This window comes from Notothenia rossii (assembly GCF_949606895.1).
Source record: "Notothenia rossii genome assembly, chromosome: 1".
Taxonomy (NCBI): domain Eukaryota; kingdom Metazoa; phylum Chordata; class Actinopteri; order Perciformes; family Nototheniidae; genus Notothenia; species Notothenia rossii.
This window is the reverse complement of record NC_136912.1, coordinates 24,027,278-24,048,644: the sequence shown is the minus strand read 5'-3', so window position 1 is coordinate 24,048,644 and position 21,367 is coordinate 24,027,278. Positions and strand designations below refer to the sequence as shown.

The 21,367-nt window shown below is 42.0% G+C and overlaps 1 protein-coding gene across 4 annotated transcripts in view; it reads right to left on the bottom strand.

Moving 5' to 3' along the window:
• ctnna2 (catenin (cadherin-associated protein), alpha 2) overlaps positions 1–21,367 on the bottom strand; it is a 314,859-nt gene that overhangs the window by 103,909 nt on the left and 189,583 nt on the right. The gene's annotated exons all lie outside the window — the stretch shown is intronic.

The following is a 21,367-nucleotide window of genomic DNA, read 5'->3' as shown; positions in this document are numbered from 1 at the left end:
AGCATTGGGAGCATCAAAAGTTGAACATTGCTCAACTTTTGATGCTCACGATGCTTGCAAAGCCGTGCTCCGCTCCCCACAATGCAGTTTGGCGAAGATTAAAAATCTTCTACGTCACCCCATTCAAGTGAATGGGCGAAGCTTTGAAAGATTTTTTTCATGCCTGTGTGTGGACGGACCGTAAGGCTATAAGGTGCATAGTTTCAGGAGAATAAGAAAAGAGTGATGGAAATGTCTGGTTATCAGACGGAAAGAGGAAGAGCAGGGGATACAAAAAGTCTAGTCCTGCAGCAGCAGTATGGGAGCTAGAGCAATGCTGCCTGCAGCCTCCCTGAACTGAATAGCAAGTAGTTTGCGAGGGAGGGACTGAAGGAAGGGCAGCAGGAGAGAAGAGAAGCGAGGGAGGGAGAGGCTGAGAATAGGTTAGAGAGGGTGAGAAAATAAGAGAGTGGTGTGATATCTGTAAGAGCAGAACTGTGGTGAAGAGAAAAAAGCGAGTCAATGGGGTGAGAAAGAGGTTTGAGTATCATTGATGTACTTTTGTTTCACCGCAGAGCTGAAAAAACTCCATGTATCACACACACACACACACACACACACACACACACACACACACACACACACACACACACACACACACACACACACACACACACACACACACACACACACACACACACACACACACACACACACACACACACACACACACACACACACACACACACACACACACACACACACACACACACACACACACAACCATGATGTGGCTGTCTGCCGGTACTTGGTGTTGTCTTCGGAAAAGAGCGAAGCCTCGAAAACAGTCATATGCAACAGATCACCTATTACGCATGAAACGGGAACTACTGTAGGTCAATCCAATTCAAGGACCTGAAACTAATACTAGGTTAAGCCATAATCCTATTTCATCATCATTTTCACTTTCCTACATTACATGATTATCATCTACTCTGTAGTTACACACTATGGGATTTCCATGCAGGAGTCACAGTATGGACACACTCACACGTACAGTAGGGGTTGACTGTGAGGGTTAAATTCTCAATTACTTTCCTATCAAACGGATATCCTTGCCAGACCCTATACGTGTTTCTCCTTGTGACATCCTGTCCATACCCTATGTGTCACAAACAATGCTGTTACCACTGATTACAAGCTGCTATTAGTTTTACCTTCTGAGTCTATGTGAGTGTGTTAACATGGGAAAATGTACTAATATAGAAACTTATGATGCTGGAATACCATTTGAGTAGGGTTAGGGTCCCTGTAAGAGATTAATAAAGTGTATCTTCTTCTTCTTCTTCTTCTATCTTGTCTGTTTATCTGTCCGTCTGCAAGGTGCAATCACAACACTTTATGGAACTGTAATTGAGATCAAAATGAAGGTTGAGCATGAAGATGGACGGTCTGAGAAAGGGTGCCGGAGGTAAGGGGTAATACATGGGGAAGGGGTAATAAGAATCCCAAAATCACACTCTAGCACTGATTAAGAGCAGTGGCTGATGTGAATGCAAAATGGTCCGTACTTTTTATCTGAGGTCGACATCAATGCAGATGTATATTAAATTACAGTACATGACAGCATAATTGTATTCACAATCTATGAATATGTGTTATAACAAATAGGATATGTGTATGACACAAGCCTATTAAAAAATAAAATTCCAAGAATTCAAGCAGCATGCAAAAGAGTTTGATTTGGGCATTAACACAATAATTTCTGTGTTTTTTTTTCTCTGTGAAACACACTTTGATCAACATGTCAAAGCTATACTTTAGCCAGCTTTTCTTTATGAAGAAATAAATAGTAACAAACAGGATGAGTCAATTGAAGCAAGATATGCAAATGATTAAAATGTGCTGAGGCAAAATCACAAGGAAACCGACAGACTTCTTATGTCTAGACATTATCCACCTTAACAGTTGCCTCAGAAACAATCCCTGCTCGCCTGATGGTCTCTTTCCAATCATTGCTTACAACTGTCAAAAACCCCCTCTGTCTATGTGACCTCTTAACTATACTGTGAAGAGCACAGTATTACAGGTCAGAGATGTACCTCCAAAAACCTGACGGACGAGAAAACAAGTTTTGAGAAGCATATTGGTGCCATTTCATCTTTCAAAAACACCATCTCAAAAATGGGTGGACTTGGGGAGAAAACCACTTATCTAGACACTAACATACAGTGGTTTCATATCAATTAAACTCAAACATATGACATGCAAAATAAATGTACACAGATAGCCCTTTGGTATCAATGTGAAGGTAATGTCAGTCGGGCATTACAAAATGTATAAGGAACGATATGCATGTTTTTGACAACTGGGATAATGATGAAAGCTTCTCTCCTGGGTGGGTTGCTGTTTGTAGGTAGAACTAATCAGGGATTAGGGTGGTTTGGAAAATGGAAATACAAATGCCCTTAAGTCTTAGATCTAAACACATACAGCATTGGATCAAATACATACATGTTTATGTTATCATTACAACAATAACATACCTACTGGCTATTGTAGCTGAGACCACCGTAGAGACAGCTGTGCACACAAATAACACAGCTATACCAAACCCAGCTACACAACAGTGTTCCCTTGCTGTAATGATCCAGGGTGCAGCAACTTCAAAGAGTGCTGGAGCTGGCTGAACTGGTGAAATGATTATGTCTCCCACTATCCTTTCATGTGGGCTTTATCAGTCCAGCCACGCAGTGGCACAAGCCACGAACAGAGTTGTTGCTGTTATTAGTTACGAGGAATAAGGAACAGTAAAGCCACACAATATCTAGACATGATGTAAGTGCACTGCGTGACAACGGATTAGGGGATAGGACTTACTGTCATGGTGGGCGTTTGGGGATTGATGTCTTTTCAAATACATTCTCTTCCTCAAGCCAAGTTATTAAATACATTCCTACAATGGTCACTACTGTTCAACTCTAACCAGTATTTTCAGGAAATGACATGTAGACATCACCCTTGAAAATATTGGCTGTCATTTATCAAACCGTCTTGTAAACAGAACATATTCAAGCACTAGGAGAGACATATGCAGCTCTTTTGTCTGATTTATTAAACCGTCTCACAGCATCTAAATGAGCAATGATTTGATCACAGAATGATAAATTGGTTCAGCTGTGGAAACAAGAGCAAGCTGCACCAGAGATGTATCTACATACCAAAGACCCTAATTGATGTTTGTGGGGCAACTCTTGGCCTATGAAAACGGATACCTGGTGCTGCAACATGTCCGTAGGCTACATGACAACGAGGACATATCAAATTATTGGCAATGGTTACTGAGGATTCCCAAAGAGATCCATCATTAGATCTGCTCGATGAGTTCAAGTGCTTAAATGGAGAGTGCATGAATCTCCATATTTGAATCATGTTTGCAATTCAGAATTCAGTTGTTGTTCAATTACTAGATAAAACATGTCATGACATATAGTATAGTGAAGGACACAATATACAGGACTGTCTCAGAAAATTAGAATATTGTGATAAAGTTCTTTATTTTCTGTAATGCAATTAAAAAAACAAAAATGTCATACATTCTGGATTCATTACAAATCAACTGAAATATTGCAAGCCTTTTATTATTTTAATATTGCTGATTATGGCATACAGCTTAAGAAAACTCAAAAATCCTATCTCAAAAAATTAGAATAGTTCCTCAGACCAAGTAAAAAAAAAAAGATTTATAACAGCAAAACACAATCAAACATTTGAAAATGTCCATTAATGCACTCAGTACTTGGTTGGGAATCCTTTTGCACGGATTACTGCATCAATGCGGCGTGGCATGGAGGCAATCAGCCTGTGGCATTGCTGAGGTGTTATGGATGCCCAGGATGCTTCAATAGCGGCCTTTAGCTCATTAGCATTGTTGGGTCTGGTGTCTTTCAGCTTCTTCTTCACAATACCCCACATATTCTCTATGGGGTTCAGGTCAGGGGAATTTGCAGGCCAATCGAGGACAGTAATGCCATGGTCAGTACACCAGTTACTGGTGGTTTTGGCACTGTGGGCAGGTGCCAGATCATGCTGGAAAATGAATTCCTCATCTCCATAGAGCTTTTCAGCAGACGGAAGCATGTAGTGCTCTAAAATCTCTTGGTACACAGCTGCATTTACTCTGGGCTTGATGAAACACAGTGGACCAACACCAGCAGCTGACATGGCTCCCCAAACCATCGCTGACTGTGGGAACTTCACACTGGATTTCAAGCAACTTGGATTTTGCTCCTCTCCAGCCTTTCTCCAGACTCTGGCGCCTTGACTTCCAAATGAAATACAAAACTTGCTTTCGTCTGAAAAGAGGACTTTGGACCACTGTGCAACTGTCCAGTGCTTCTTTTCCTTAGCCCAAGTCAGACGCCTCTTCCGTTGTCTTGAGTTCAGAAGTGGCTTGACCATGGGAATACGGCTATTGTAGCCCATTTCCCGGACACGTCTGTGAACAGTGACTTTTGATACCTGGACTCCAGCTTCAGTCCACTGTCTTTGAAGCTCCCCCAAATTCTGGAAGCGACTCTTCTTCACAATGCTGTTAAGGCTGCGGTCATCTCTCTTGGTTGTGCAGCGTTTCCTGCCACATTTCCCCCTTCCAACAGACTTTTTGTGGATGTGCTTTGAAACTGCACTCTGTGAACAGCTTGCTCTTTGAGAAATGTCTTTTTGTGTCTTACCCTCCTGATGGAGGGTGTCAATGACGGTCCTCTGGACAGCAGTCAGATCAGCAGTCTTCCCCATACTTGTGATTTAGTTTACTGAACCAAGCTGAGTGTTTTTCAAGGCTCAGGAAACCCTTGCAGGTGTTTCGAGTTAATTAGACGATTCAAGTGATTCGTTGAACACCCTACTAGTATACTTTTTCATGATATTCTAATATTTAGAGATAGGATATTTGAGTTTTCTTAAGCTGTATGCCATAATCAGCAATATTAAAATAATAAAAGGCTTGCAATATTTCAGTTGATTTGTAATGAATCCAGAATGTATGACATTTTTGTTTTTTTAATTGCATTACAGAAAATAAAGAACTTTATCACAATATTCTAATTTTCTGAGACAGTCCTGTATATAAATGCACTGTTACATGAACGCTCTTTCACGTACACGTATACACAGTAGGTTATCAAAACCCTTCTAATGGACTTTACAATGTACATTTGAGTTTTTCTGTTTGATGCTAATAATAAGGTCTTATGAAAACATTTCTAAAAGTAGTGTCAAAGTGGTCCAATTGAGTGATATGAATGCAAAAGTACAGTGATTACTTTGCTATGTATAACACATTAGGACGTATACAATAGAGCTTAAGGTCATGCAAATTTCTTTTTTTATATAACCTTTTTAAGAGCTTAATTGAACATTAGCCATTATAGTACCACTATGTGCTTAGGCAATAATACTTAACTATGTCTGAGAGAAGTATAGCAGCACCTTGCGGGGATCTCAAAGGGGGCAAAGTGTGCCCATTGGCTAGCCAGCCTTATTGTCATTGCTGTGACAGGGTCAGGTCTCTGCTGAGGGTTATCGCCTTAATTATGCATGGCCCATCTGGTGGACAAGGCTCTGGTGTAGGTGGGCAGCTGAATCAGACTCTAGCTGGTAGAAGAATGACATGATGTATAATGTCAATGCATAGTCCCTTTTCTTAGCAGCTTAAACAGAGTTATGCCAGCAGATAACGACAACAGTGCTTAGTCACCCAGTTAAATAGACTGAAAGTATAAAGTGAGCCTTGCAACCACCAACAAAGGCGATCCACATTACACACCTTACAACAAAATAACTGGCCATGTGTCACTCAGTAAATGTGAAATGTGTTCAAATAGCCTTTCAGAGCATGGATAGAAGGCAACTTTAATGATACATAGAGTGTATGCTTAGTGATGGTTTTGGTATTTTATCCAGGCCAGCATGGTAACATACATAAACTGCAAATCAAATCATTCCTTTGAATGCATCAAAGGCTCTTTAGCTAAATATCATTTTACAGTAACAGCCCCCACAGTGTAGGCGTTCTGCAGTTTATCAACAAGTTCATGACTTTGTAAACAAAGAGGGATTTTGATTGTGCTCTAGATTTCGAGGTTTGAAATGACTGGGGTGGAGAGAGTAAATCATGCACAAACAATTCTAAGCAGTTAGACTCTTAACACAATACACACTTAGGCACACACAAGCACAAAGGCGACAGAGAGGAAGTGAGGCTGAGGATTTTTCTCTTGTCTGAGGATTTGGCTGCCATTGTCTGCTGCCCGAGACAGTACGCTGCGTTTTAAACAAGTGTGCAGCTTTGAATCCAGTGGCCTCATGATGTGATAACAATTGTTATTTTACTTCTGCTGTGTATGGCTTTGGGATGTGTTATCATGCAGTGTTGCATGCCAAAGATCTTTATTGAGATAGAGTTCCACTATATGAGGGAAAAGGGATAGTGAATATGACTAATTGTAAAAGTAGGACAAATGAACAACTCCAAACTCCCTATGATGTAAAGAAATACTCCGCATTTCAACCTTGTATTGCTTAGGACAATCATATACTAAACAAAGTGTGCAATGGGTTTAAATTGTTGTTTATTTTTATTTTACTTTTAGAAGCGTCTATCTTAAGATATTGCCTAGGTTTCTTGCAATTGTAATAGCAGTTGTACGCCATACGCCAATGTCAAAATAATCTATATTATATGATCATGTGTTGTAAAACTATAGGTTACTTACGTAACCCCAGTTCTCAGAGTAACATGAAGTGAGATGTCTCACTATGGGATGCGCCTCAACGCGTATGCAAACAGAAGCATCAATCTCATTACGCCAATCCTGATTGGCTGGTGATCTTGACGTCTACGTCAGGGAATCCACCCACCCTTTAAGTAGCTTGCGCTACGTCGCAGCGTCATTCAAAAATAAGCACCTCTTCTCGCTTCGCCTTAGCAAGAAGAGCCGTCTGGTGAGACCTCTGACTTCATGTTACTCTGAGAACTGGGGTTACGTAAGTAACCTATAGTTTTCATTCACAACACTCCGTTCGATGTCTCACTATGGGATATTGAAACTCCCGTATTGCTAGACATGCTTATCTTGAAAATCACCAAAAAAACAGAACGTAACAGGTAGAACCCTGTCTCAACGCGGGGCCCAGCACTGCACGGGCCACACTTGGAGCAGAGACATCTAGCCTGTAAAAGCGGACAAAAGTGAGTGGTGAGGTCCAGCTCGCTGCTGCACAAATGTCTTGGATGGAAACACCCTTGAACAAAGCCCAGGATGTAGCCAGTCCACGAGTAGAATGAGCACGCAGGCCCGTTGGTGCCTGCAAACCCTGACTCGTATAAGCCAGAGCAATTGCTTCCACAATCCAGTGGGAGAGCCGTTGCCTGGTAACGGGCTTCCCCTTATGAGGGTTAGCCCAGGATACAAAGAGTTGGTCATTGCATCGAAACTCTTTTGACCTGTCCATATAGGTGCGTAAAGCACGGACTGGGCACAGCAAATTCGGCCGCTGTTCCTCAGAGAACACAGCGGCGGAGGAAATGCCTCAATGTCAATGGGGGTACATGAGCCAACCACCTTAGGTAGAAAGGCAGGGTTGGGCTTCAGCAACACTCTTGTTTGCCCCGGGGCAAACTGAGTGCATGAAGGATGTACAGAGAGCGCATGAATGTCACTGACTCGCTTGGCAGATGCCAGAGCCAGTAACAACACTGTCTTCAGTGACAGGTGTTTCATGTCAGCTTCTTCCAGGGGTTCAAATGGAGGTCGGGTGAGCCCATCTAAAACCACTGTCAAGTCCCATAAGGGCACCAGTGACCTGGAAACTGGGAGGAGCCTGCGAGGCCCTTTCATAAAACGGCAGACCAAGGGATGTTGGCTAGCCGTCTTTCCCTCGAAGCCCACATGGCATGCAGCAATAGCAGCCAGGTAGACTTTGATCGTAGAGAAAGCTCTGTGTTTATCAATCAGGTCCTGTAGAAATTATAGAATCACCCCGACAGGACATTGAAAAGAGATGTGTCCCTTTTGAAGGCACCACTCCTCAAACACCCTCCACTTACAGTCATAGAGGGACCTGGTGGAGGAAGCTCTTGCACTCTGAATCGTGTTTATCATCTTCTGAGGGAGCCCCACTGTATTCAGGTTATACCACTCACGGGCCAGGCCCATAGTGCCAAGCACTCTGGGTGTGGGTGAAAAATCTTCACCCCCGCCTGAGACAGTATGTCTCTGCGTAGCGGGAGCTGCCACGGCTGCCCGCACAGCAGCTGATATATCTCCGCCAGCCAGTACATTGCAGGCCAGTGCGGAGCTATCAGGATCAGTGTGTGGCGTTGTTCTCTAACTCTGGCCAGAGTTGGGGGTATCAGAGCCAGGGGTGGGAACGCGTACAGGAGGACCGGAGGCCAAACGTGCGTACGTGACATTGAACGTTTTCTTTTGATGCGAACAGATCCACCGCGGCCCGGCCGTAACGCACCCACAGCTGACTCACAATCATTGGATGTAGAGTCCAGACAGCAGATCTGCCCCGAGGTTCATCACTCCTGGTACGTGCGTCGCTCTCAGAGAGAGGAGACGTCCGCAGCTCCATAAGATCAGTTTGCGTGCCAGCATGTGTAACTGGAGAGAACGCAAACCCCCTTGGCGGTTTATATACAATATTGTGGTCGTGTTGTCTGTCCTCACGAGGTCATGATGTCCTCTGAGAAAAGGCAGAAAGCGTTTCAGGGTGAGGAACACCGCTAAAAGCTCCAGATAATTCATGTGTGACCGTTGGAGGTCTCTGCTCCAGAGACCCCTCACAGGTCGACCTTCGTATATACCCCCCCAGCCCGTCAGACATGCGTCTGTGGTGACCACCTTCCGCGATAGGACAGCACCCATAGGCACGCCCCGTACTAGAAAAGTCGGGTGCAGCCAGTGGCGCAGTGCCATTACTCATTTCATAGTGACCATCACTCTCCGCCATGACGCGCGGGGTCCGGTCTGAGGGCAGCTACCCAGCGCTGAAACTCCCTCATGTGTAAGCATCCCAGTCGTACCACCAGGATGGCTGACGCCATGAGCCCCAGTAACCGCAGATATGATCTGAAGAGAACATATTTGCGTGGCTGGAAATGAGCGAGGCAAGCCCTGAAGGCTTTCACTCTTTCTGCTGACAGGCGGGCTGTAAAGGGCACCAAATTCACGCGTAGGCCCAGGAAGAGTACAGTCTGGGCTGGGGACAACATGCTCTTTTCTGTGTTTATTACGAAACCCAGGTCGAGCAGGTGTTTTACGAGGACATTCGTCTGCGTAATAGCCTCTTGCTCCGACTGTGCGAGAAGGAGCCAATCGTCCAGATAAGTTGCCAAGCGAATACCCTGTTGCCTTAACGGGGCTATCGCGGCTTCCGTACACCGTACAAACACTCGTGGGCTGAGAGACAGACCGAAGGGAAGTACTCTGTACTCGTAACAGACACCCTGAAAGGCGAACCTCAGATATTTCCTGTGCTGTGCCTGAGCGGCTGCTGCCGGAGACTTTCTTGGCCAGCTCGTCCTCGCCTCGAGTCTGGGCTGGAGACCCGTGGCGGGCTGTGGCCTCTGCTGTTTCGGGATCTTGAAACGGGCAGGACGTGAGGCAGCCTGAGCGAAGGACTGCCATGGGGCCGTTGAAGGCGGTGGCTGGACCCTTCGGGGAAGACAAAGCCGGAGAGCCTCATCCTCCTTCTTTTTGGATTATCAGCGCTGTTGCTTTGAAGCCAGAGCGGTGCCACATATGCCCTCGGGAACAATAGGCATGTCCAAGACGTCCTCTTTTTCCCGGTCTGGAAGGTTCGTCAGGTTAAGCCACCTGGCTCTCTCCTGTACCACCATTATCGCACAGCGCTGAACACGGAGGCAAATGTCCGTGATTGCTGTGATTTCGTCCCACACGGCAGGCTCAGGTTTGTTCGTCACGTCCTCGCAGAGCTCCGCCTGGTAGGCGGTCAGCAGCGAGGAGACATTGAGCGCCCTGGCGGGAAAAAAAGCTGCGGCTTTATAGGCTCGTTCTGTCATTGCTGACTGGAAACAGTCTGCCTTTGACGGCAGCGTGGGGTTCCTGCTCAGTGCCGAAGCCAGCCGCGGGTTGGAGGTGGGCTGCCAACAGCGGCTCCATGGGCGGCATGCGGAGCAGGCCGAGCTTCTCCATGTCCTCACAGTCCAAAGAGGAGGCACCCTGGATTGGGGCCTTGTTGCTGAAAGGGCGGTCTCTCCACGAGACCGACACCTCGCCCAGCATCTCTGGAAAGACTGGTTGAAGCTGCCTCTTCATCCTCGCTGCTTGGGGCAAGTTCTTCCCCTCATAGCGAGATCTGGAGGTCCCCTTGGCCACTCCAGGCCAGGGGATGTCCAGGCTGGACGCAGCGCGTTGGCACATGGCCTGCAAGTCCATACTGAGGCAGGGCAAAGCTGGTGTGCTTTCGCCCGGGGGAGCGGACATCGCCTCCGGCTTGGCAGCCTGGGCAAATGAAACGAAGATGTTATCTTCGTGCTCATCTGAGTCGGATAAGAGGAACTCAGAGGCAACCTCTTCATCCTCCTCCATATAATCCAGCTCTAGGACATCACCCTCCGCTCTCACGGCTCTCGCCGCCGCCGGGCCCCAGCCTGTCACGGCACGGGGCTCCGACACAGCGTGGGGCTCAACCTCCGCTGCGGTCGTCACCATGTCTCGATTGCCGGCCGGCAAATCAACAGACATGAACAGGTCCTGTCCCGACAGGCTAGCTTGGTTCATTAGCCGTCGGCGGAGGCTCTTAATGGTGAAGCGGGCACAATGTCCGCACGAACCGGGGGCATCGATAGCATCCTGGGCGTGTTCCAGCCCAAGGCAGGACGAGCAGACCTGGTGTGAGTCCGTGCTCTAAATCTTAAACCCGCAGCCGCAGAGCCGAGTCCCAAAGCCTCCGTCTCCTCCGGTGTGAGGGAGAGAAGGGTCCATCCTCGTTAGCCGGGGTGTCGGCGTGGAGGGACAAACTAGTAACAGGTATGTTACCGTTTGAAAGAAAAAGTCAAAACCTTATCGTTATTTCTAAAGGAAAAAACGGCGGGCAGATTTTTTTATATTAACTGGTGTGTTAATATCTTTTATCTCCGTCTCCTCTGGTGTGAGGGAGAGAATAATCCGTCCTCGCTTGCCGGGGTGTCGGCGTGGAGGGATAAACTAGTAACAGGTACGTTACCGTTAGAAGAAAAATCAAAACCTTACCGTTATTCCGAAAGAAAAAACGGCGTGGCAGATTTGAATATTAACTGGTGTGTTAATATTCAATTCAATCTTCTTGCAAAGCAAGAGTAGCCGGCAAGCGCCAGTCGACCGAAAGTTAGCTTGTGTTTCAGTCTGTGGACAGTTAAGCTAGCCCGGCTACTGATATTTTGAGATGTGCTCCGAAGCGAGAAGAGGTGTTTGAATGATGCTGCGTCGTAGCGCAAGCTACTTATAGGGCGGGTGGATTCCCTGACATAGACGTCAAGATCACCAGCCAATCAGGATTGGCGTAATGAGATTGATGCTTCTGTTTGCATACGCGTTGAGGCACATCCCATAGTGAGACATCGAACGGAGTGTTATGAATGAGAACATACTCGTGAGTTTCATCCTTTAGTTTATCTAAAGAGGCCTTTTGTACCATGAATGTCTGTTTGCAGCGTGTTATTATACCCAAATAGGTTAAGGGGCCTTTGGCTTTCCTTGCCGGGGTCGAGGTGCAGTGCCCCCACAAATATAATCACATTCTGTGGGAAACACTGCACTCGGTGTCTTCCCTTAAGTTAGGTATGTTTCCTAAAGGTAGCCTAGTTTCATCACACACCAATAGACATGCATGTTAGGCAACAGGGTTTATCCTGTCATTGCCTCTGACCAAGTCACTGGTCTATGGACTGGAACTGAGGACCCTGTGGGGATTTATAAAGGGCAACTTTAACAGCCCCCTCCAGTCATTACAGAGATGTGTTGTGGGGATTTCCTCACATGACATCCCTATTGTAATATAAATGTTGCACGACACTAAGCTTAAGCGATTGATAGTTTTGTTTTACATGTAGGTCTTAAAATAACGTTAGCAATACATTATTCACAAGTGCTAAAAGCTTGTGTTACTGCAGATTTTTTGGGCTGTCCTGTTACTGTGTGTAAACATGACACATCATGATCTGTGAAACAATTACATTACATGCTACCTGGACTGGAATCTAGCCCGCAGGCAACTATTAGCAGGAGAGTGAGAGGCTTTATATTTTTGTTTTAGTTCCGCTCAGCACTAATATCACTTTCATTCTAAGGTTTATGAATGGTTTCACCTTTGCATGGGGTGCAAATGTTTAATCTATACTGGGAATGTAGTAAATAATGAAGTCTTATCTTTGTTGGCAATACATGATGTATGCATGCATGTTACGCACACAGACACTCAAACACAAGCACTTTCACATGCTTGGGTCCCAGTTTAAGCAAATGTCACTAATGTTATCAGGTGCTACAGACACTGACCTCACTTCTAAATTCCGCTTAAAAAGGTATTTAATCAATGTATGTGTGCTGCATGTGGCAAAGCAAAGCCTGGCATAAATGTAAAAGCTGTATTATTTGTGTCTTTTTATTATTCTCAACCATGGCCCTCAAGAGTCCAAAAACAGCAATTATTGTATCCAACAAAGTCCTGTCTGTGTGGCAAGAGCCTGCGATAGCATATGCCTCTGTGCCACCAGACTCCACTGTCAGAGAAAAAAGAGCCATACTTTTACACCGGGTGACATTTCTTCAACATAGGTATATATTAGTCTGAAAAAACTCCTCTTTTGGAAGACACTGAGCTAGGGGCACACGGTTCCGTATTTACACTGCTTTGCTAGTATGACAATATGGTAGGATTATCGTCTTTATTGTACAAATACTTTCCTACACCTCAGGCCTTTACAGAAAAAGATTGTTAGGAATGTTATCCAATAAGTTGTATGAAGAGAAGAGGAAGCATTCAGTAGTTTCTCTTAATATTTGAAAAGGGACCTGATTTAAAAACATTGTGTCCATAATCTCTGTAAGAAAATAGTTGGAAATAAGTCAAGGCAACATGAGCATTTGCTGGTGACGCTCCTCCATTTTCTATAAGTCATCACTGTTGTAACTGATTTCTATTGATACAAATTAAAATACTTTATTTTGGTTCATACTAAATAAGAGTTTGCCTTTACATAATATCTTACATTGCTGATGAGTTTGTATGTGTGTCGAAAGCAGTCATGGACATTTCATGTCAAAATGTCAGAAAAGGGCTTTCAAAAAAAGCTACCCTCTGCTTTAGTTATTGGTCCTTTAACAACTTCAAAAATATCTTACTTTAACATTGTATTTCAACCAGTGAGATTTGATGGTGATTTATATATTTTTCGATAGTCACATAATAGGAATTATGGATTTATAAAGGGGTCTGTGGGGGGGAAGGTTGGGGTAATGTTGGAATATGATCATTGTCTTGAGTTTTAAACTACTGGGGTCAAATTGACCCCACAGGATAAAGGGTGTAAAGTCAATCTGAGGGTAACAGGAGGGTCAAATGTATTATTTGCTTTTTCTGTGCTGTGATATGTCAAAATGTCTTGGATGAATAAGGCTTTTGATGGAGCATGATGATATAATAGAGGCTGTTCTGTGGCTCATGGTGAAAGGTCCATTGTACATCATTTGACATGTCATTGTGTAAAATGAGCTTACCATTCTGCTCACTGAAAGAGTCCACAGTAAATGTATTTGTGTTGCTTCACAACATCCCTCAATTTGTCAAAACAAGGATATTATAAAGCAAAAACAATTAGTTCATGTCATCAGAATCCTGCTTTAAAACAATTCCAAATAATTATGCAACTTAACTATTACATAACGGTAGTGGGACAATTATGAAGACACAATTTGGATAATATTATCATAATGAAAAAATGCTTAATATAAGTATAATATATTTCGTCATATTACAAGATATTACTTTGTTACCAATGAATCTTATCTTTGATAGAATGTTTAATACAAACAATGAGCATATTGTTATCCTTAAATATGCCATGTATTTTTGTGTTAAATTATGAATGTACCATTAGGGAGACGACAAAGACAAAGACCTGAGTCAACCACCGCAGTGTATGTAATGAACATCGGTGTCTTCCTGTTTGTCGAACATTGTGCAAATAATTATTACTATCAAGGTGAGACATAAAGCTCCAATGTACACTGACACTAGATCTTTTTTTTTCTTTTTCGTAAGCCTACACATAACCCGTTTTAATCATTTTTCAAACATTACATTACAAAAACATGATGTTGCTATAAACTGTTTTTGCTGCTGCTTCAAAGTCAATTGTTATGGTCTGCTTGGTTGTACCTGCATATTTATTTATTTTACAAAAAGAGCAATGACAAGCACATTTGCATGACATCATTAGGACTGAAAAGCAGAAGGCCCATACTTCTAATGGCTAATTGAAAGAGCGATGCAGACTTGTGTGGAAAATCACTGGCTGAATTTAACCTTGCTTTAAGGAAAGTAAAACATAGCTTAGTACGTAAGCATTGCATGTGAGTTGCTAGTAAATACCATTTAAAGTGGACCTATCATGCTATATTTGAATAATATAGTGTAGGACCATACCTATATAAGGCATATTTATACTTTTTATTTTTCAAAATACCAAACATGCATTTTAACCATTCCTCATTTCGCTCAATTTAACACAGTCTTTTCATGGGCTGATTCTGTGAGAACAGCACCATCTACAGGCCTGGCATATGTACTACAGCGTCTGAAGCGCTTTCGAATGGCAATGTCCGTGGCTGTCTCCTCCTGATTGGTGGAGTTGGCCCAATAGCCGTAGCGCCACTTCTGTGACGTCATAGAAGTGTTCAAATCTGGATCAGTCTGTATCAGATCCGTTGCAGCCCCTTTTTAAGAGATTTGGGTATGGAGGAAAATAGAGAGGGTTGTGTTTTCTGACACTTGGTGAGTTCCCTGGAACACCGGGGACACATATTCATGTATAAAAGACGTACAAAAGTGCATTTTATATGATAGGTCACCTTTAATGTATGTGCACAATTAAAGTAATTTGAATGTAAAGTTTTCGATGTAGGACTTAATGCTTCACATGTTAAACACAAAGTGCTTGTATCACAAGGTCCATCCGTCTTTGGTTCTACTTCTTTTTAATTGATTGTATTTAGTTCTAGGTTGGTGTTCTTACCTTGCAGTGGGGACACTAGGGATAAAGGCAACAGTCATTTTTTGTTCAAATGTACAAGTGTAAATCAGAGACTCCTCTGTTCGCTGTATTTTGCTCTGCTTTATCCCAACATGAGACACTATTGGAAACATGAAGGATGTACACAGGCTTATTTGGCTTGGGATGAGGCAATAGGCCAGGGTAGTCAGGGCTATCAAAAGTGGGGGCATGCCGCTCCAGAGAGCTGTGTTTTGAAAATAGGCTCTCGCTGGGATTTCTGCGTCATCTGACAGCAGAACAAAGTTCCTTTGGCAGACAGAGCCGAGTCACAGGCGCTGTTTGATGTAGTCCCTGAAGCCAAAAACATTAGAGCCAGAGCACAAATGCATGAAGAAACACACTAAGAAAAAAATGTTGGAACATGTAATTCAATTTAATACTGTGTATGGAAAGCCGCCCCACACAGCAACCCAGCAGATGTGGGTGGAAAACTGACTGTGACAGGTAGCTACAAACCGCGGTGGCTGTTGAAGAATTCTGATGTTTTCTCTGTATAAAAGCATGTCTAACACTGAGAGTGTGGCCGCTGTGTGTTGTGACATGGCAAAAAATCACTGACTCTGTGTCACAACAGGGAACACCTCACTCTGGACATAGCTGGAAGCGATTTAGACCCCTATTAATTCTGTCTTTCACACAAGCGTGGAAATGGTATGCTTTGGTGATCTTTCCTCTTTTCTACTACTTTTGTTAATGGTGAGCCCCGGAAATTGTGAAATGTTTTCTTTAAGTTGGGAAGGAACTTTACCACCAGTGATTTCAAATATCTTGGGCTCTAGTTCGCTAGGGATGATATGATGACGGAGATCTAAAATGGGTCTGTTGCAGCTTTGGCATTATTGCATATTTCACTGCTGTGTTGCATGACACATATATATCTATTTGCCAATCTTTCATATAAACCTTCTTCTCTATATATTAACCAAATGTCACTGACTCTAAGTCATTCGTTTCAACGGTGTCTCAATTCTTCCTGCATCACCTTTGTCATGTACACAGCATATAGATACATGTCAAAATGTCTACTGACCTTCATATAGCATATTATTACAACATTACAATGGGGCTTCGGCATCTGAAATGCAGCCACTCACCTTGTATGTTTGGACACTACGGCGCAGAGTTTACAGAGAACAGTTCTCAGAACAGTGCAACAAATTAAAGAGTCAGGAGCAGTTCTTCTTCTGGTCAAAACACAGAGTCAATACAAATAATGTTCAAGCCATCAATCCTTGAACGAAGACTGAGAACAAAAGTAAAAGGCTTCAGCGGTGACACGATCACTGAAACTGGGCAATAAGAAAGAGCCTAGCCTACAGAATCTGGATTTATACTTAATATTATCGTGTTGTGTAAAAGGGCATTATAAGGTCATGTGTGTTGTTTGTTTTTTTAAACATGTCTCTATGCAAAGGCCAGTCCCTAGTGTTTTATTGGTATTTGTTAGGTGCCAATTACTTTTACTCCAACAGCAATGAAAGCTTTGCTGTCCTAGAAAAACTTAGGTGAAGAGCTCAACCTGACTCAGCTCAACCTGAGTCAGATATGAAAGATGGCATGACATAAACATTGGGGGGTTCAACAAATAGAACAAACATTAAATTAAAGTTTCAAACTTGTTGGGGGCCGGCTTGTGTCCAATAAAGAAGGTTGAAACATGTTTTATGATGGCTGCCCAATTTACACAGGGCAGAGCATTTTTTGTGATTGGAGAAAAAACATAAAACTAAAGGCGATTTAAGATCATGCTGCTTCCAAAAGCCACCCCAGATTTATTGGAACACAGTTTATTTCCTTCAAATGATGAAACACACTCTCTTTACTTTCCCCATGTTGCCCTTTTCAGGCAGATTCATCATTTCTTTTCTCACTTGAAATGTACAGTATATATGAATATCCTCATGTTGGCAACATCATGGCAAGCATGTCAAAGCTCCTTTTGCAGTATAAATCATATATCCATAAATCAACTAAAACATTCACCTCTAAAGCTGCAAATACGGGCACATTATGAAGATATGGCATATTGATTTTTCTGTTTGAGCAGTTGATGGTGCTTACCGAAGCAAACTTTGTATCACATAACACATGCTTCAAGGAGCCGCAGCTGGGGTTTGTATACCCCCCTTTAAATCATAGAGGGATGGAGATTTGGATATGATGTGAGGGAAACCCAGAGGTATACAAACACAAACCTTCACTTGGTTAATGTCTTCCCACGTATGTTTTATTTGATATATTTATGAGATAAGACTGAGTGTAATAAACAAGAAAAAGCCCATGGCTATCTTCATTTATCTTTTAGTTCATTTGCTTTGTTCCTCAGTTCATCCTCAGTTGCTGATTATATAATGGGATTATGTCATCATCAAGTACGTAAGAAGATAGAAAATAAGCACTAAAATGGAAATGAATAATCTCAATGTATGTCCGCTTTTGACCCTTTAAAACTGAGAGAAACCTCCATCTACTGGAGGTCACTATCAATTACAGATGAAGATACCGACCCCCACCACAGTCTTTGCCCAGCTGCCCATCAATATTATCTCCACAGCAAGCCAATTAGTCGTCATCCGCCTTGTTTTGTTGGGTTCGCACAGTCAGGCGTCCTCTGATTAGATAAATGATTTGAATAATGGGCCTGTAATCATAGATGCTGATAATTTTGAGTCTTATTTGATCCCTCAAATCAATTCAGGCTGCTGACAATACACCACAGCCTCTAACCATTTTATCATAAAAATTATACAAGTAATCACATAATCAGCTCATGACATTACATCATGCTCTATAGTTTGAAAAGTTATGAATGTTTTATACACTACTGTATCACCATTTCTAATACAATTTGTAAGTCCAGGCCGGACTTGTTTCAATCCAAACATTTGACAAATGACTACGGTACTTAATGTTTGCTTTCATTAAACAGGTCAAGCATTGGTCCCCATGGGAAACAAGTGAGAGACCGTGATCTTGTCATTGCACCACTCATTATGGTTACTTGATTACAATGTTCTTGTTTTCAAGATCAATAACTCACTAAGAGCTTCCCAACCATGTTTTCCTCGTCAATAGACAAAAAACATGTAATGTAAACAATTCAGCTTGATATTTAAATGGTTGCACCTCTCTAATTTATCAAACTAAACTGTCAGCATAAATCTCAATATCATCATGATAGGCTAACAGCATACTGCATAGCAATCACCCAGTTAATTGTTAAGCCCTTCCTTAATCTCACAAACTAAGCCATCACTACTTGTTAAAGGGGACAAACATCCTGCATGGTGTTGTTGACACTTTGTTTTATCGTTCAATATGGACAATGACGAGTCATATTCAAACAAGGACCTTTAACTGAAAGTGGATTATTTATGGTCACAGAAAGATAATGAAGGTTAATCAAAGGTTACTTCTTTTAAAAAAAGATAAAATCCATATCCTTATCAGCCATCATTCTGTAATATAGCTGTATCTGTTTATCTGACTGTGTTCATGTGAGTGTGTCAGTAGAAATGTGTGCTACACATCCACACTTTCATTCACACTTGTGCTGACCTTAACTGCAAAGCATGGAGCCAAAGCTCTTAAAGTCTTAAAACTGATGGCCTGGATACCCTCATCTCCTGTTCGCTGTGTCAAGTCATTATAGTGCACCAAGTCATTAGCTGATGGTGTAGTCATCCATTACAGCTAAGAGGGAATATAGCAAAAGCAAAGCAGATGATTCCAACTTCAAAATGTCCAGATCATGTGAAGGGCGATTTGTCTTTTGTTTCCCTTGGTGCTCAATATATCTTTGTCACTGTCACACTGTCAGTTCCACAGTGATCAGTGGAGAGTTACACATTTTGGTATGGCAGTTGTAGGTAACATCTGCATACCAAATTTAAAATGTAGACTCCCGCTTAATTAACATTACATACATTATGGATATTTGACTTGTTCATGAAGTGCAAATGAGGATTCACAAAAGGCGAAATCTGACAATGTTTTTTAATCAAAATAACACCAGTGCAATAGCGGTCAGGTGTGTTACTGCACCATACGTGTAAATAACCTTGTTTGTGAGTATTGTGAAATCCCTAGTTGCCAACGCAATGTTTGAGGTAAGCTGTCGAGTGTCAGACAGAGTCAGAACAAAGTACAGGGCTGTTAGGTAATTGTGGTTCCTTTGTATAATTATTGTAATCAAATAGAGAGCATAGTTTCACTAGATGCGGCATGATCATTACCTGATTTTCCCTCTGTTTAAACCTGATCAACTGAAGCCAGATCAAAAATAACAAATACATGTACAAATATCAACTGATAATGTTGAGGACAACAACAAATAAAGTATATACTAACTTTCGAGATGAGTATTAAGTTGGGAGTCAGAGCAAAATACAAATGGACCCTATTACATCTAGTAACATTTTCTCTCTATCTTCTGTGCAGGATACAAAAACATTTGTCAATATGTTGGCATGTGTACCCGCCCGGCATTGTGTAATCCAATAAGATATCGGCACATGTATTCAGTGATTAGAATACAGCCAACCACACAAATATTCACTAAATCTTAGCCTTATTTAATATTTTTTCATCAAGGCTCGGTCAGATAAACAGCTTAACATATTGGTAGTTTAACAGTGAGAAGAAAGCCTGATGTGTTGTTTCATCAATGTGTTTCACCAATGGGTGGGAAATTGTTTTTGTTTTAATGAAATGCTGTCTAATCTCCAAAACCACACTCCAAGGGCAACTCTCCTGCTTTAGAACTTGTTATATTTTACTCTTAGATCCACAAATGAAGTGTTAAGAGTCAAGAATAGATAAGATATGCTGTTTTACACGCAATGCTAATGCAATACTACCAAATCTATCAAAAACATTGACAATGCAGTTAATGGCAGCCCCGGTGACATAGTGGAAGCATCACTCAAAACACCTGAAGTTAGACTTTTAATCAGTTTAGCCCGATTTGTATTACTACGTAATGAGAATGATGGATTAGGATATTTTGTGTAATGCGTCTTTGAATATTTAATAACTGTAAAATGCTCTGAACTATAAATTATATTATTAACATCATAAGTTCTACTTAGAACTATGCAAATTCCTAGCAGCAGCAGCAACCCATATATTAGAAAAAAAGAAGTATATTCTTATTTGTCAAGTTTGAAAGTAATAAAAACAACAAGTTATAATCCCTTTGTAAAATAATAGCAACTCATATTGCTTTTTTTGCAAAAAAGTGTAATTTTCAATCAAAATTTATTTTTGATTTCAATATCTCTAAACATGATAGTGAGCATGACTTTCCTTACATTTGTATTCACTTTGTTCAAACTTTTTTTTTTTTAAACACGATAGAGCTTTCATATTTTAAGTTGTGTTTTTAAAAGTTAAGCATCTCTCAGTAAAATGGAATGACCTCAGAGAGGAAACAAGATTGGATGGTTAGACACTTGGCTGATATGAGAAATGTAAGGCACTGTCACAGCTCATTGTCTTTGAAAATTAATAGGAGAACAATGACAAGCCAGGAGTGATTCCAGAGAAATGCAAAACAAGGCGAGAGCAGACCTTCAGAGAATAATATTTATGTTATAGCTTAATGCTAATATTATGTGGCAAGCAATTACATCTGTATTCAGAAAGGATAGCGTGTCCATAATTGACAATGACATAGAATGCCTGGCTACAGGACAGTTTGATCGAATGAAGAATGTCATGCTCTGGTCTTGATTCTCTATATTCTAGCCTTTAAAGTTGGCAAGGCTCAGCAATGAATATCAATAGACAGAGATTGATTCATAACACAAAGTCATATTTGAAAGCATTAGACATACAATGATGAGTACATTTACATTCTACCATCATTACTGAATGTATTACTTTTGTGAAGTTTGTGAATACAGCTGTGATGCAGAATATGTTGAATCATAATCATATTATTTCCTCCTGTTTTGTTCTTCAATATGTGGACTTGTTCATACATATGCAAATAGTTCTCTGTTTAATGGGTGGAACTAACATAGTGCATCCTTTTTTTTC